Source organism: Schistocerca nitens, chromosome 1 (assembly GCF_023898315.1).
Source record: "Schistocerca nitens isolate TAMUIC-IGC-003100 chromosome 1, iqSchNite1.1, whole genome shotgun sequence".
NCBI classification, from domain to species: Eukaryota; Metazoa; Arthropoda; class Insecta; order Orthoptera; family Acrididae; genus Schistocerca; species Schistocerca nitens.
This window is the reverse complement of record NC_064614.1, coordinates 1,001,157,648-1,001,170,251: the sequence shown is the minus strand read 5'-3', so window position 1 is coordinate 1,001,170,251 and position 12,604 is coordinate 1,001,157,648. Positions and strand designations below refer to the sequence as shown.

The 12,604-nt window shown below is 41.7% G+C and overlaps 1 protein-coding gene across 4 annotated transcripts in view; it reads left to right on the top strand.

Annotated features, from left to right (window-relative positions):
* Nucleotides 1-7,244: 7,244 nt before the first annotated feature.
* The window catches only part of LOC126195417 (uncharacterized), an 85,187-nt gene continuing 79,827 nt past the window's right edge, over nucleotides 7,245-12,604 (top strand). Inside the window, exon 1 of one of the 4 annotated variants that reach the window (XM_049934047.1) lies at nucleotides 7,245-7,696. The gene's annotated coding sequence lies outside the window, so the exon portion shown is untranslated. Of the gene's footprint in view, nucleotides 7,697-10,444; nucleotides 10,566-12,604 lie in introns of those variants that run through there. The other 3 variants (XM_049934023.1, XM_049934038.1, XM_049934030.1) reach the window with 3 other exon arrangements.

The following is a 12,604-nucleotide window of genomic DNA, read 5'->3' as shown; positions in this document are numbered from 1 at the left end:
CCACAGGCTGTCCTTCTCCTTCGCGAATCCCTCCGCCTCTACTGCTCTTTCTCCACACTCGTAAACAGGACACACTCACCTGCCACTGGCAATTACAACGACACGTCCACAACATGCTTACTGCAAAGAAACGCCGTGCTTGGCGACAGACATGTACGTAACTCAACACCACGCTCCCAATAAACTCTTCCAAGTATTGGTCTGGTTTCCACCACCTTACAGGGAACCACCCTACCTCCCAGTGCCCTCTCCTCCTTGATGACTGCCCCTTTCCTGACCACCTCAGTAAGGCCAACCACTTTGCCTTCCACCTATCAGATGTTTTTCCCATCCCAGATGATCCCCAATTTGATTATTCCCTCTTCCCTGATGTCATTTTACCATTCGGATACCTCTGTTCCTCCCCTTGCTCCTACCTTCCAGTACTTGGGCCAAACGCCACCATCTGAACTTAACACTCCCATCACTACACAGGACATCAGCTTACACTCCGCACTAAACGCAACACTGCTCCCGTCCATGATGTGTTACCTACCGCTATCTCAAACACTACCCTCCCTCCTTCCTTGCAGTCCTTGCCACCCTCTACAATGTAATCCTTGCCACCGGCTTCTACCCCGACCTGTGTAAAACCTCCGGTATCCTGATGTTCACCAAACCCAACAAGCCTCCATCTGATGCCTCTTCCTATCGCCCTATATGTCTCACCTTGGTGTTCAGCAAGCTCTTGGAATCCATCCTTACTCGGCGCATCCATCACTACCTCCACTGACACCACCTCTTCCCCAACACCCAATGTGGCTTTCGACTTTCCTTCTCTGTTGATGACCAACTCCTATGTCTCACTAATCTCCTCTCCCTCCGGCTAAACTCCTGTTGCTCCGCCATTTTTGTGTCCCTCGACCTCGAAAAGGCCTATGAGCATGTCTGACATCCCGGTCTCCTGACCTATGCCCTTCCTATCAACTTTGTCCATCTGATTGCCTCCTTCCTCTCCCACCGTCCCTCCTATGTTATCATCCATAATGATGATTCCCACACCTTCTACTCCTCCACGGCCAAGTACACAAGTGACGAAAATTGACAAAAGTAGGGTCTATTAAATACTGGAATCGGTAACTGGAATTGACTTAAACAGGTAGATTCTAGTTACCGATTCCAACAAGTCCACGGTTCGTTATTTAGACAGTTTTAACAACAAGTATGTGCGCTAAAGTATTACAGGATTCCTACATATGGTATTTCTGTCTTCACTTCTATGAAAAAGAGAAAAATTTGGAACCTGCACCTACAATATTTATTACTTTTTCGTAGTAGTTCTGAGATCAATAAGAAATCTAGAAACCCCACAAAAACATAGTCCACAGATTTACTGCAAATATGTCCAGAATTATGAACCATCTAATAGTTGGAATCATTAACTAGAACTGACCTCCTATATAGGTCAGTTCTAGCTACCGATTCGAGGCATTTGATGATGTATTTATTAGATCGTCTTTTCAGTGCATACAACAGCAATAATAATTTACATATGAATCATGGAGCGGATGGAGTCTGTAACCGGAAGTTACCTACATAGGTTAATTCTAGTTATCGATTCCAATTTACTTTATTTTTTGTAGATATTCGTTAGCCACGTACTGGTTTTTCTTTTAAAATTTAGTGTGTCGGTTTCTCCACATTTCATGCTACTGTTTTGTATTTGATGTCATTCACTTAATTTTCAGTTTTTTTGTTACACTTTAGTTTCTCCCCGCTCCAAACCCCAACTTTCGTGCGCTTCTCCCGTTAGGTTCAATAATTAATAGTAAAATTAATGCTCTTTTATAGCTATGATTTCACCATGCGCTTTACTACAATGCAATTTAAAGGTTCTCTGTGCTTTTCCACTCGAACAACTTATGCGAATACTTCTTATCAGACATAAAAATTTGTTTTTAATTCTCGTTCTTAATTATTTTCATTATCTTCAATCCATTTGGATATAATTCATGACCAAGCAAATAACTGCGTGAATATGATTGTTTAGGAAAGAAATTAAACAGCGCAGTTTAGGAAAGAAATTAAACAGCACAATTCTAGCACATTGGATTACCAATCACAGCTGTCAATTATAAATTTTCACCAATCACCAGAAATTTTATCTCCACGAAGTTGTAGCTCAGTCCTAGGTAATTGCATTGATGAATTAAAGTCACCCAACCCAGTTGACATAATCTGCCTCTCTGAACACCATGTGACCACTGGTATAGGAACTAGGCCTAAGCACAATGAGAAACTCAGACAGGAGAGTACTGCAAATGTTAGAATAAGGAAAGGTTCTCATAAAAGTATAATTAAAAGTACTGTAAGTATATTTCATCAAAATATTGGGAGTTTAAAGAATAAAATAGATGAGCTTCTGGTTTGTTTAGAAGATTTAGAAGCTGAGGATGAAATAGATATACTATGCCTATCTGAGCATCACATTGTTACTGATATGGATAACGTAAACGTAAGTGGATATAAGCTCTCTCCACATGTAATGAGAGAAAGTATGGAGAAAGGAGGAGTAGCCATATATGTCAAAAGTTATCATTGAGCAAAAAGTATAGAAACAAAAAAGTTTTGTGTAGAGAAACATATAGAAGCATGTGCCTGTGAGCTTAAATTAAAGAAAGGCACATTTATAATTGTAACTGCATATAGGGCCCCATCAGGAAATTTTCATCTATTTCTGAAAAATTTGGACTCCTTGTTGTGTTGTCTGTTAGACAGGGGGAAGCAAATTTTTATTTGTGGGGACTTCAATGTAGATTCTCTGAAAGAGGTAATAGGAAAAATGACCTTGAAGTATTACTCGAGTATAGATTTAAGTTTCAGGAAGTCTTTTCTGAAAGTATATGTATGGAGTGTAGCCATGTATGGTTACAAGTGAAACATGGACAATAACTAGTTTGGACAAGAAGAGAATAGAAGCTTTTGTAATGTGGTGCTACAGATGAATGCTGAAGATTAGATGGGTTGATCACATAACTAATGAGGAGGTACTGAATAGGATTGGGGAAAAGAGGAATTTGTGGCACAACTTGACTAGAAGAAGGGATCGGTTGGTAGGACATGTTCTGAGGCATCAAGGGATCACCAATTTAGTATTGGAGGGCAGCGTGGAGGGTAAAAATCGCAGAGGGAGACCAAGAGATGACTACACTAAGCAGATTCAGAAGGACGTAGGTTGCAGTAGGTACTGGGAGATTAAGAAGCTTGCACAGGATAGAGTAGCACGGAGAGCTGCATCAGACCAGTCTCAGGACTGAAGACCACAACAACAACAGTTTTAATATTATGCACATGTAGTTGGCATAATATGTTATCGTTTTGAACGTAATTCTAACATGAAATCTGCGAAAGAAAGTACAGAGTTTATAAGAAACGCCGCCCCCCCCCCCCCCAAAAAAAAAGGAAACGAGACGAATTTTATTTATTCTGACACATCCTCAGTAAGTACGTTGCCTTTGTTTTGAAGAACCTTATCAACTATGGAAGAATGGTAGCCATTTTTTGAGGCAATCTGGCACAGTTTATGAGTAGCAAAACCATGGGCCCAACACTTCGGCCGCCGGCAAGGTGTTCATGCTGTCACAATGCAGCAACTAGATTTAGCTGCTTCAGGGAGACCTCTACTGACCTTCGCTTGTCACCGGTTGCTATTGACGCAAAGGGAAACGTTTAGTTTACGTGGGTACATTAAAGTTTGTACAGCAACTTTCTATCTCCATTCACGTATGACATGGGTGGGCAACTGGCGGGCCTGCGACTGATTTCAGCCCAGCATGCGAAACGAATTCGGGGGAGAGAGCGTGAGGACCTCGCCTTGTACAACGCAGTGGACACATTTTCTTTTATTTCCTTCGATTTGCGGCTCGTCTCGGGTTTGCAGCTCATGACGCAGACTAGTGAAAGTTTTGTCGACTCCTCCAAAAAGTAAAGTTACGCAATAAATTATTAGTCTGTTTGCAATTACCTATCTGCAGTTCTGGTGCATATCGAAATCCCCGCTCCAGTATCGTAGCACACCGACAGAGGAGCCGAAACAAAATGGCGGGACACATGGATAAAGTTTCTTTAGTCTCCTCTGTCGACGTGCAACGGTACAATGGGGTGAAGATTTCAGCGTATACCTGCAAATAAACAAAGAATTTATTCTGAGGAATACCACTTCATCTACATCTACATCTACATGGATACTCTGGAAATCACATTTAAGTGCCTGGCAGTGGGTTCATCGAACCACTTTCACAATTCTCTATTATTCCAATCTCGTAAAAAGCGCGGAAATCTTTCCGTGCGAGCTCTGATTTCCCTTATTTTATCGTGGTGATCGTTCCTCCCTATGTAGGTCGGTGTCAACAAAATATTTTCGCATTCGGAGAAGAAAGTTGGTGATTGGAATTTCGTGAGAAGACTCCGTTGCAACGAAAAAGGCCTTTCTTTTAATGATGTCCAGCCCAAATCCTGTATCATTTCTGTGACACTCTCGCTCATACTTCGCGATAATCCAAAACGTGCTACCTTTTTTGAACTTTTTCGATTTACTCCGTCAGTCCTATCTGGTAAGGATCCCACACGGTGCAGCAGTATTCTAAAAGAGGACGGTCAAGCGTAGTGTAGGCAGTCTCGTTAGTAGGTCTGTTACATTTTCTAAGTGTCCTGCCAATAAAACGCAGTCTTTGGTTAGCCATCCCCACAACATTTTCTATGTATTCCAGTTTAAGTTGTTATTACCGTGTCTGACATTTTGTCCAGCGTAGTGCAGCAACTCGACGTGACATGGACTCAACAAGTCGTTGGAAGTCCCCTCCTGAAATATTTAGCCATGATGTCTCTATAGCCGTTCGTAACTGCGGAAGTGTTACCGGTGCAGGATTTTGTGCACGAAGTGACACTTCGATTAATTCCCGTGTATGGCGATCTGGGTGTTCGAGTCATTCGCTAGCAATGTCCCGATGTCCTTCAAACAAATGTGAACAATTGTGGCCCGGTGCCACATTGCATTGTCATCCATAAAAACTCCATGAATGGCTGCAAATGGTCTCCAAGTAGCTGAACATAACCATTTCCCGTCAATTGCTGGTTCAGTTGGACTAGAGTACCCAGCCCATTCCTTGTAATCACAGCCCACACTATTGTGGAGGTGCCACCAGCTTGCACAGTGTCTTGTTGACAACTTTAGTCCGTGGCTTCGTGGGGTCTGCGCCTACTCGAACCACACTACTAGCCCTTATCGACTGAAATCGAGACTCATCTGACCAGGCCACGGTTTTCCAATAGTCTAGGGTCCAACAGATATGGTCACGATTCGGGAGAGGCGCTACAGGCGATGTCGTGCTGTAGCAAAGGCACTCGCGTCGGTCATTTGCTGTCATAGACCATTAACGTCAGATTTCGCCTCATTGTTGTAACGGATACGTTCATTGTACCTCCCACACTGATTTCCGTGGTTATTTCACGTACAGTCGCTAGTCTGTTGGCACTGACAGGTCTACGCAAACGCCGCACTCATGATTGTTAAGTGAAGGCCGGCGGCCACTTCGTTGTCTGTGGTGAGAGGCAATGCCTGAAATTTGGTATTCTCGGCAACTCATGGCACTGTGGATGTCTCGACATTACGGATACGTTCGTTGTACCTCCCACACTGATTTCCGTGGTTATTTCACGCACAGTCGCTAGTCTGTCGGCACTGACAGGCCTACGCAAACACCGCACTCTCGACAGTTAAACGAAGGCCGACGGCCACTTCGTTGTCCGTGGTGAGAGGCAATGCCTGAAATTTGGTATTCTCGGCAACTAGTGACACTGTGGATGCCTCGACATTGAATTCCGTGACGATTTCCGAGATGGAACGTCCCATGCGTCTAGCTCTAACTTCCATCCCTTCTGTTAAACGCCATCGGTAATAATCACGTCGGACACCTGTTCACCTGAATCACCTGAGTACAATCGACAGATCCGCCAATACACTGCCTTTTTACACCTTGAGTACGCGATGCTACCGCCATCTGTATATGAGCATATTTCGAGCACATGGCTTTTGTCAAGTCAGTGTATCTAAGGTACGAGCATATGGGATTGGTTCCCAAATATGCGACTGGCTCGAAGACTTCTTAAGTAATAGAACCCAGTACGTTGTCCTCGATGGTGAGTGTTCATCGAAGGTGAGGGTATCATCTGGAGTGCTCCAGGGACGTGCGGTGCCGGCCGGTGTGGTCGAGCGGTTCTAGGCGCTTAAGTCCGGAACCGCGCTGCTGCTACGGTCGCAGGTTCGAATCCTGCCTCGGGCGTGGATGTGTGTGATGTCCTTAGGTTAGTTAGGTTTAAGTAGTTATAAGTCTAGGGGACTGATGACCTCAGATGTTAAGTCCCATAGTGCTCAGAGCCATTTGACCCATTTTTTGAAGTGTGGTAGGTCCGCTGTTGTTTTCTATCTACATAAATGATCTTTTGGATAGGGTGGATAGCAATGTGCAGCTGTTTGCTGATGATGATGTGGTGTACGGGAAGGTCTCGTCGTTGAGTGACTGTAGGAGGATACAAGATGACTTGGACAGGATTTGTGATTGGTGTAAAGAATGGCAGCTAACTCTAAGTATAGATAAATGTAAATTAATGCAGATGAATAGGAAAAAGAATCCCGTAATGTTTGAATACTCCATTAGTAGTGTAGCGCTCGACACATCACGCCAATTAAATATTTGGGAGTAACATTGCAGAGCGATATGAAGTGGGACAAGCATGTAATGGCAGTTGTGGGGAAGGCGGATAGTCGTCTTCGGTTCATTGGTAGAATTTTGGGAAGATATGGTTCATCTGTAAAGGAGACCGCTTGTAAAACACTAATACGTCCTATTCTTGAGTACTGCTCGAGCGTTTGGGATCCCTATCAGGTCGGATTGAGGGAGGACATAGAAGCAATTCAGAGGCGGGCTGCTAGATTTGTTACTGGTAGGTTTGATCAGCACGCGAGTGTTACGGAAATGCTTCGGGAACTCGGGTGGGAGTCTCTGGAGGAAAGGAGGCGTTCTTTTCGTGAATCGCTACTGAGGAAATTTAGAGAACCAGCATTTGAGGCTGACTGCAGTACAATTTTACTGCCGCCAATTTATATTTCGCGGAAAGACCACAAAGATAAGATAAGAGAGATTAGGGCTTGTGCAGAGGCATATAGGCAGTCGTTTTTACCTCGTTCTGTTTGGGTGTGGAACAGGGAGAGAAGATGCTAGTTGTGGTACGAGGTACCCTCCGCCACGCACCGTATGGTGGATTGCGGAATATGTATGTAGATGTAGATCTACTTGTTCCAGTGTGACCAACTTGCGCTCTGCAGCGTCGTCTGCCTGTCCTGACAGTAGTGGCTGAGACGAACGTAGCAGAAGTTGCGCCGAGTCTGAGCGCCAAAGCGGAAACTCGGCACGCGTTCACCGCGGACGCTACAGAGGACGTTATCGGGAAGTAGCCTGGAGAGGCGTTTAACGGTGTGATTGGTGAGCGACGTTGCTGCCCCCTTTACAGTTAGTGCTCGTACTCGCTCATGCGGGAAGGCTCATCTCTCGCTACGCCACACTTTGCCGCCGGCGGCCTCCGCGCTTGTCTCCAGGGAGCTCCTGGCTACCTCGCCTGCTCCCGTCTGAGCCTCCGTCTCCGTCACCGCCACTGCAAAGTAAGTCGCGCAGAAGGCAGCGACGCGCGCGCTTCTTGTGATGGTCTGAGGTCATCGCGACCCAGCAGCTGCTGATAGCACAGACGGCCGGCTGAGTTTTTCCTCTGCTGTGCGTCCTTGGCTACTGTTTTTCTGCTGCTAGTGTTACGAATACTAGCAATTATAAAGCGGCGGCACAACGACTTGTTTCTTTCTTTCCGCATAGCAATGTGAGACGTGACTGTCGTACCCTAAAACTGGGAAACTGTATTACACATTTAACAATTTTTGTAACATAATCTTTTAAAATGTGCATGTATTGCGAAATTTAATTTCCACGCAAAGGGCATTTTCTAAATTTTATTGTTTAATTACGATGGAGATACAGTTTTTTTATGTTCAGTGAGATATTTAGATTTGGAATATTAGTTGTCACAAAGTCCTCCGTCCCCCTTCCCCTAGCCCCACGACGCAGGACAAGATTGTGACATGAAGTCTAAAACAGGGAAAGTAGATTTAAATTAATCCACCACAAAGATAAGCTGATCAAGCGTTTCTTTACGACACACAGTTATGAGTTCGTTAGAAATTTATCCAGTGTTTCATCTACTTGCAGAAAAACATACGTCACAAATTTTGACAATATGGTGAATTTATTTTTAAAATTTTCTTAAAATCCAAATGATTATAGGCCTATCACCATTGAAATGAGATAGGAAGAAAAAGTCCTGAACTGCATTAAACAAGATAATAAAACAAAATATTACACACTGATTTACGTTATCACTTCAGTGGAACTGCATGAAAAAAAGACACACATCACAACACTTACATTTAACACAATATCCCCCAAGTAACGTAATTAATTCATACTGTTAGGCACTTTCTTCCACGTTCAGTAGTATGAGGAAAAACCAACTACTGACATTTAATACAATATTCTGATCAAATGTATCTTGTATATACATTGAAAAATAAACCTTTAACTCTTCTACTAAACCATTCAAAACTGTCCCTAATTCCAGTAATGAGGCTTGATGTGCTGTAACGAAGTTAATCCTATGACCTAAGGCATTTGCTTTTTCCGCTCTGCAGTGGCTGAACAAAATTATAGTAAAATTTAACTCTTATAGAGACTCAGTCAGCTCTTCAAAGTTTTCGGCAGCAGAAGAAAGTTTCCGAGAAATCCGCAAACATGTTTTTCACCTATGAGCATAATGGCCTTGTGGCCAGCTCAGGTGTGTTCATGTGCTTGTAGTTACCACTTCTACTGGCAGCGTTATGGAAGAACATACTGTAGCAGAGCCATCTGTTGAATGTTACTGCGACCTATAGTGGATAAGAAGATATAGCTACAGCGCTCTGTTGCCACAAAGTAGTACCTCAGTCACGAAGTTTCCCAGTTTTATGTTACGTTTGTCGTGATGGGTGTACTTTCTCTAGTTAACTATAACATTTTTTCATTTTTTTCTTATTGAAGTTGTTACCTATTTAATATACAATGAACATTTCAGTTGGCGATAGTTTTGATGCTGTCGTGATAATCACTGATAGATTGAAACTGTGTCGAACTGGGGCTCAAAACTCGACCAGCGTTTTTCATGTGTTTTCCGCAGAACAGCGAGTCCAGCTCCAGGACACGGCTTTAATCAGTCAGAGAGATATCATTAATAACTTGAAGGTATGCATCAACGTGGATAAAGTTTCATTTGCGCATTATAGTACGTTGTACACATACTGCAAGGGAGAATATGGACCATCCTGATGGTGACGAATGTCATCTTCGGTAGCGACTTGATGATGATGATGGCTGTTGTGTGGTCATCGCTCCCTTCGAAGACTGAATGATCAAAAACAGTCGATGATGCGGAGGAAACAGATTGCTGGTAATGAATAGGAGAATAACTAGCTACAATTACGATCTACTCGATAAGAAATAACACATAATAGTGCAAAGCAGTATTTTTCCTAAATTTATATATTTAAACGGATATAAAAATGCCATTTAATAAATAAGCATTCAAGATTTTGATATTCTGATTTTGACTCTTCCTTAAGTGACTGCCATCTCACCCATCTCACCTCGGATCACCGGCAGCAGCATCAATACTTGTACACAGCTGACTCATTATGTCCATCCTGTTGGCCAGTTTATCTGAATGGCTTACTACCCTCCCACAGACGTGCTATACCATCATACTGAAATGTAGCTGTCTGTCAGGATTGTGCTCGCTTTCCTCTTTGGAGCGTTTACTAAGTGGGGTACAGTTTTTGGGTTCAGAGTTTCCGTGCTCAGTACCTGGCTCCTAGTCTGCCCACAGCACGGCTTAATAGCCTCTACCGCTGCCCCACACGGATATGGCTTTTGTACACGACCGTTTTAGAGCTATGTGTTTGTAATTTCCACTGTCGTACTTGCACCCTGAATTAATATTTAACGATATAAATTTAAAAGCTCAGTAATTTCAACTAAAGCTCAAGATCAACCTGAAGAAATGGAAAAACTGAAAAAAAAGGGGGCGGTGAATTGTAGCTGTGTTACAAGAAGTTCCTAGAAGCCTGCCGCCGTCGGCTCTCCTTAACTCTGCCAGTGTGATATTATTTAGGTTTACACACATTTTTACGTGATAAGATGAAACAGTAAACATAAACTCAAATTTAGTTGTGTTTCCTTGTGGCTTCTTATCGTTCTGACTCATATCTTGGGTTGCGTCATCAGACTTTGGTTATTTTGCTGTTCTGGGATGGAATCTACATAGTGGAAAAAAACTGAGTGAAGCGTATTTCCCTAAAAGGAGACGCATCGAGCAACAGCGTTTTTTTTTTTTACCCAAAAAGATACTGTATCCCGCTGCCAGCCCGGGTTGTGTTGACGCTGTATTTGTAACGTGTAAGTGTTTTTAATGCTTCTTATGAACATTTCAAACGTTTCTTTGCTCTTCTTCTAAGAGAAGATGTTTTGCTTTTCTGTTGATGCATTCTGAATGATATGAAACACCTTCTTTATACCTAGCTTAGTATTTGACCCCAACAGATTTTGTTAACTGAAGTGTAGTTACATCATCAGATCTACTATGCTCTTTCTGGTGTTTTTATTCTGATAGCCGCCTGTCATGTCTTTCATTAATAGCAAGATGCGTTTACAGCTACTACCTAACTCACTGTTTTTGTGTTGCACTTTACTGTAGCATCTTGTACCGTCATCCATAATTTCCGTTTTTCCCTCTTTATCCTTCAATCGAAGTCTTTATTAATAGCAAAATGCACTTACATCTACAGCCTCTCTCCCTGTTTGGATGATTCACGTTACTATCCCATCTCGTACCGTCATTCATAATTTCTGTTTTTCTTTATCCTTCAGTTAAAGTATTTATTAACCTGATTTACCATTCTTTTGAATTCCTTCTCTAAGTTTTCCTTTCTTTTAGTTATATTTGCTGTAAGTTCATCAAAATTCCATAGACTTATACTTCTGCTTTCCATTTTTACTCCTGTTCTGAAATTTTCTTTTACTCGATCATTTTGTATACAATTGAACAATGTGATAAGTTTTGGACATCTCTACCTTACGTTTCCCGTGTTAACTATTTTTCTTTCTTAATTTTTTGTTTTATTGCAATAAATTTTTGTAGTATGCACCATAAATTACTCATTCCTCACTAAAGTTAATTTCTATTTTATCTTATTCAATTTTACATTCCTCACCTTTTCTGTAGACCTATAAACAACAATGGAGGTATCCAAATATTTTTAAAAAATGTTCAAAATGTTCAAATATGTGTGAAATCTTAAGGGATTTAACTGCTAAGGTCATCAGTCCCTAAGCTTGCACACTACTTAACCTAAATTGTCCTAAGGACAAACACACACACACCCATGCCCGATGCCCGAGGGAGGACTCGAACCTCCGCCGGGACCAGCCGCACAGTCCATGACTGCGGCGCTTCAGACCGCTCGGCTAATCCCGCGCGGCAAATATTTTCAAGCCACCTTTGTAACTGCATACAAAAATCTTCTTTTTCCGCTGTGAAACTAACATTTAACCATTAACTTTTAAGTTATACTTTTTATTTTTGGATATATGATTACAGCTAACAAAAAATGAGTATGATTTAAGATTGGTGATACGATGACTTTAATGTTTATCTTCTTGTGTTTCTTCTCTCATTATTTACTGGAAAAGAATTGTTGATGGAAACAGTTTTCCGCATTCCACATTGAATAAACTTTTCCTTCCCACATTTCCAATGGCATAATGTAATTCTGAAAATAAGTTTTGTCTCTCACGCCTCACTTCAATCTTTATATGCTATTGCTACTGCACGGTTATAGAAGATGACAAGAAGAGGAAGAAAGGAAAAATGTCAAGAATTGTAGATAAATGTCCTTGTATATCAGCAAATCATTGTGAAGCAGTATTAGAAATCTATTGCAGTATTCTTCTCATTTACCTTTTCTGTCTTTTACTTGGACTGAAATCAAAAAACTGCATGGCCAAGATTAGTGTGGAGAGTTGCATCAAACAACTTTTAGGACGACATCACAATAACAAGTTGTACAGATCGACACAATTATATATCACACGTTATTAAATGTAAATATGGAATATATTCTGAGAAATATTGTGCGGCATACCCTTAAATACCATGCATTTGAATCTACAGGTGTTATCGCTTCTTTTTTAAAATTATTGTGAATCTGACATAAGAGATGATATTACAATTTTTGCATGTATGGAACACTTTCAAAACAGAAGTAGCAGTCATAATCATTCCCACTAATATGATGTAGAATCTGTGAGACTGGAGACATATTATCAGATTTTCGAAAGAAAATCATCACCTTAATCCTGAAGATGGCAAGGGAGCTGGTAATAAAAATAATAATCAGAATAACAAAAAAGAAGACTGAAGATCTGTTATATAACTG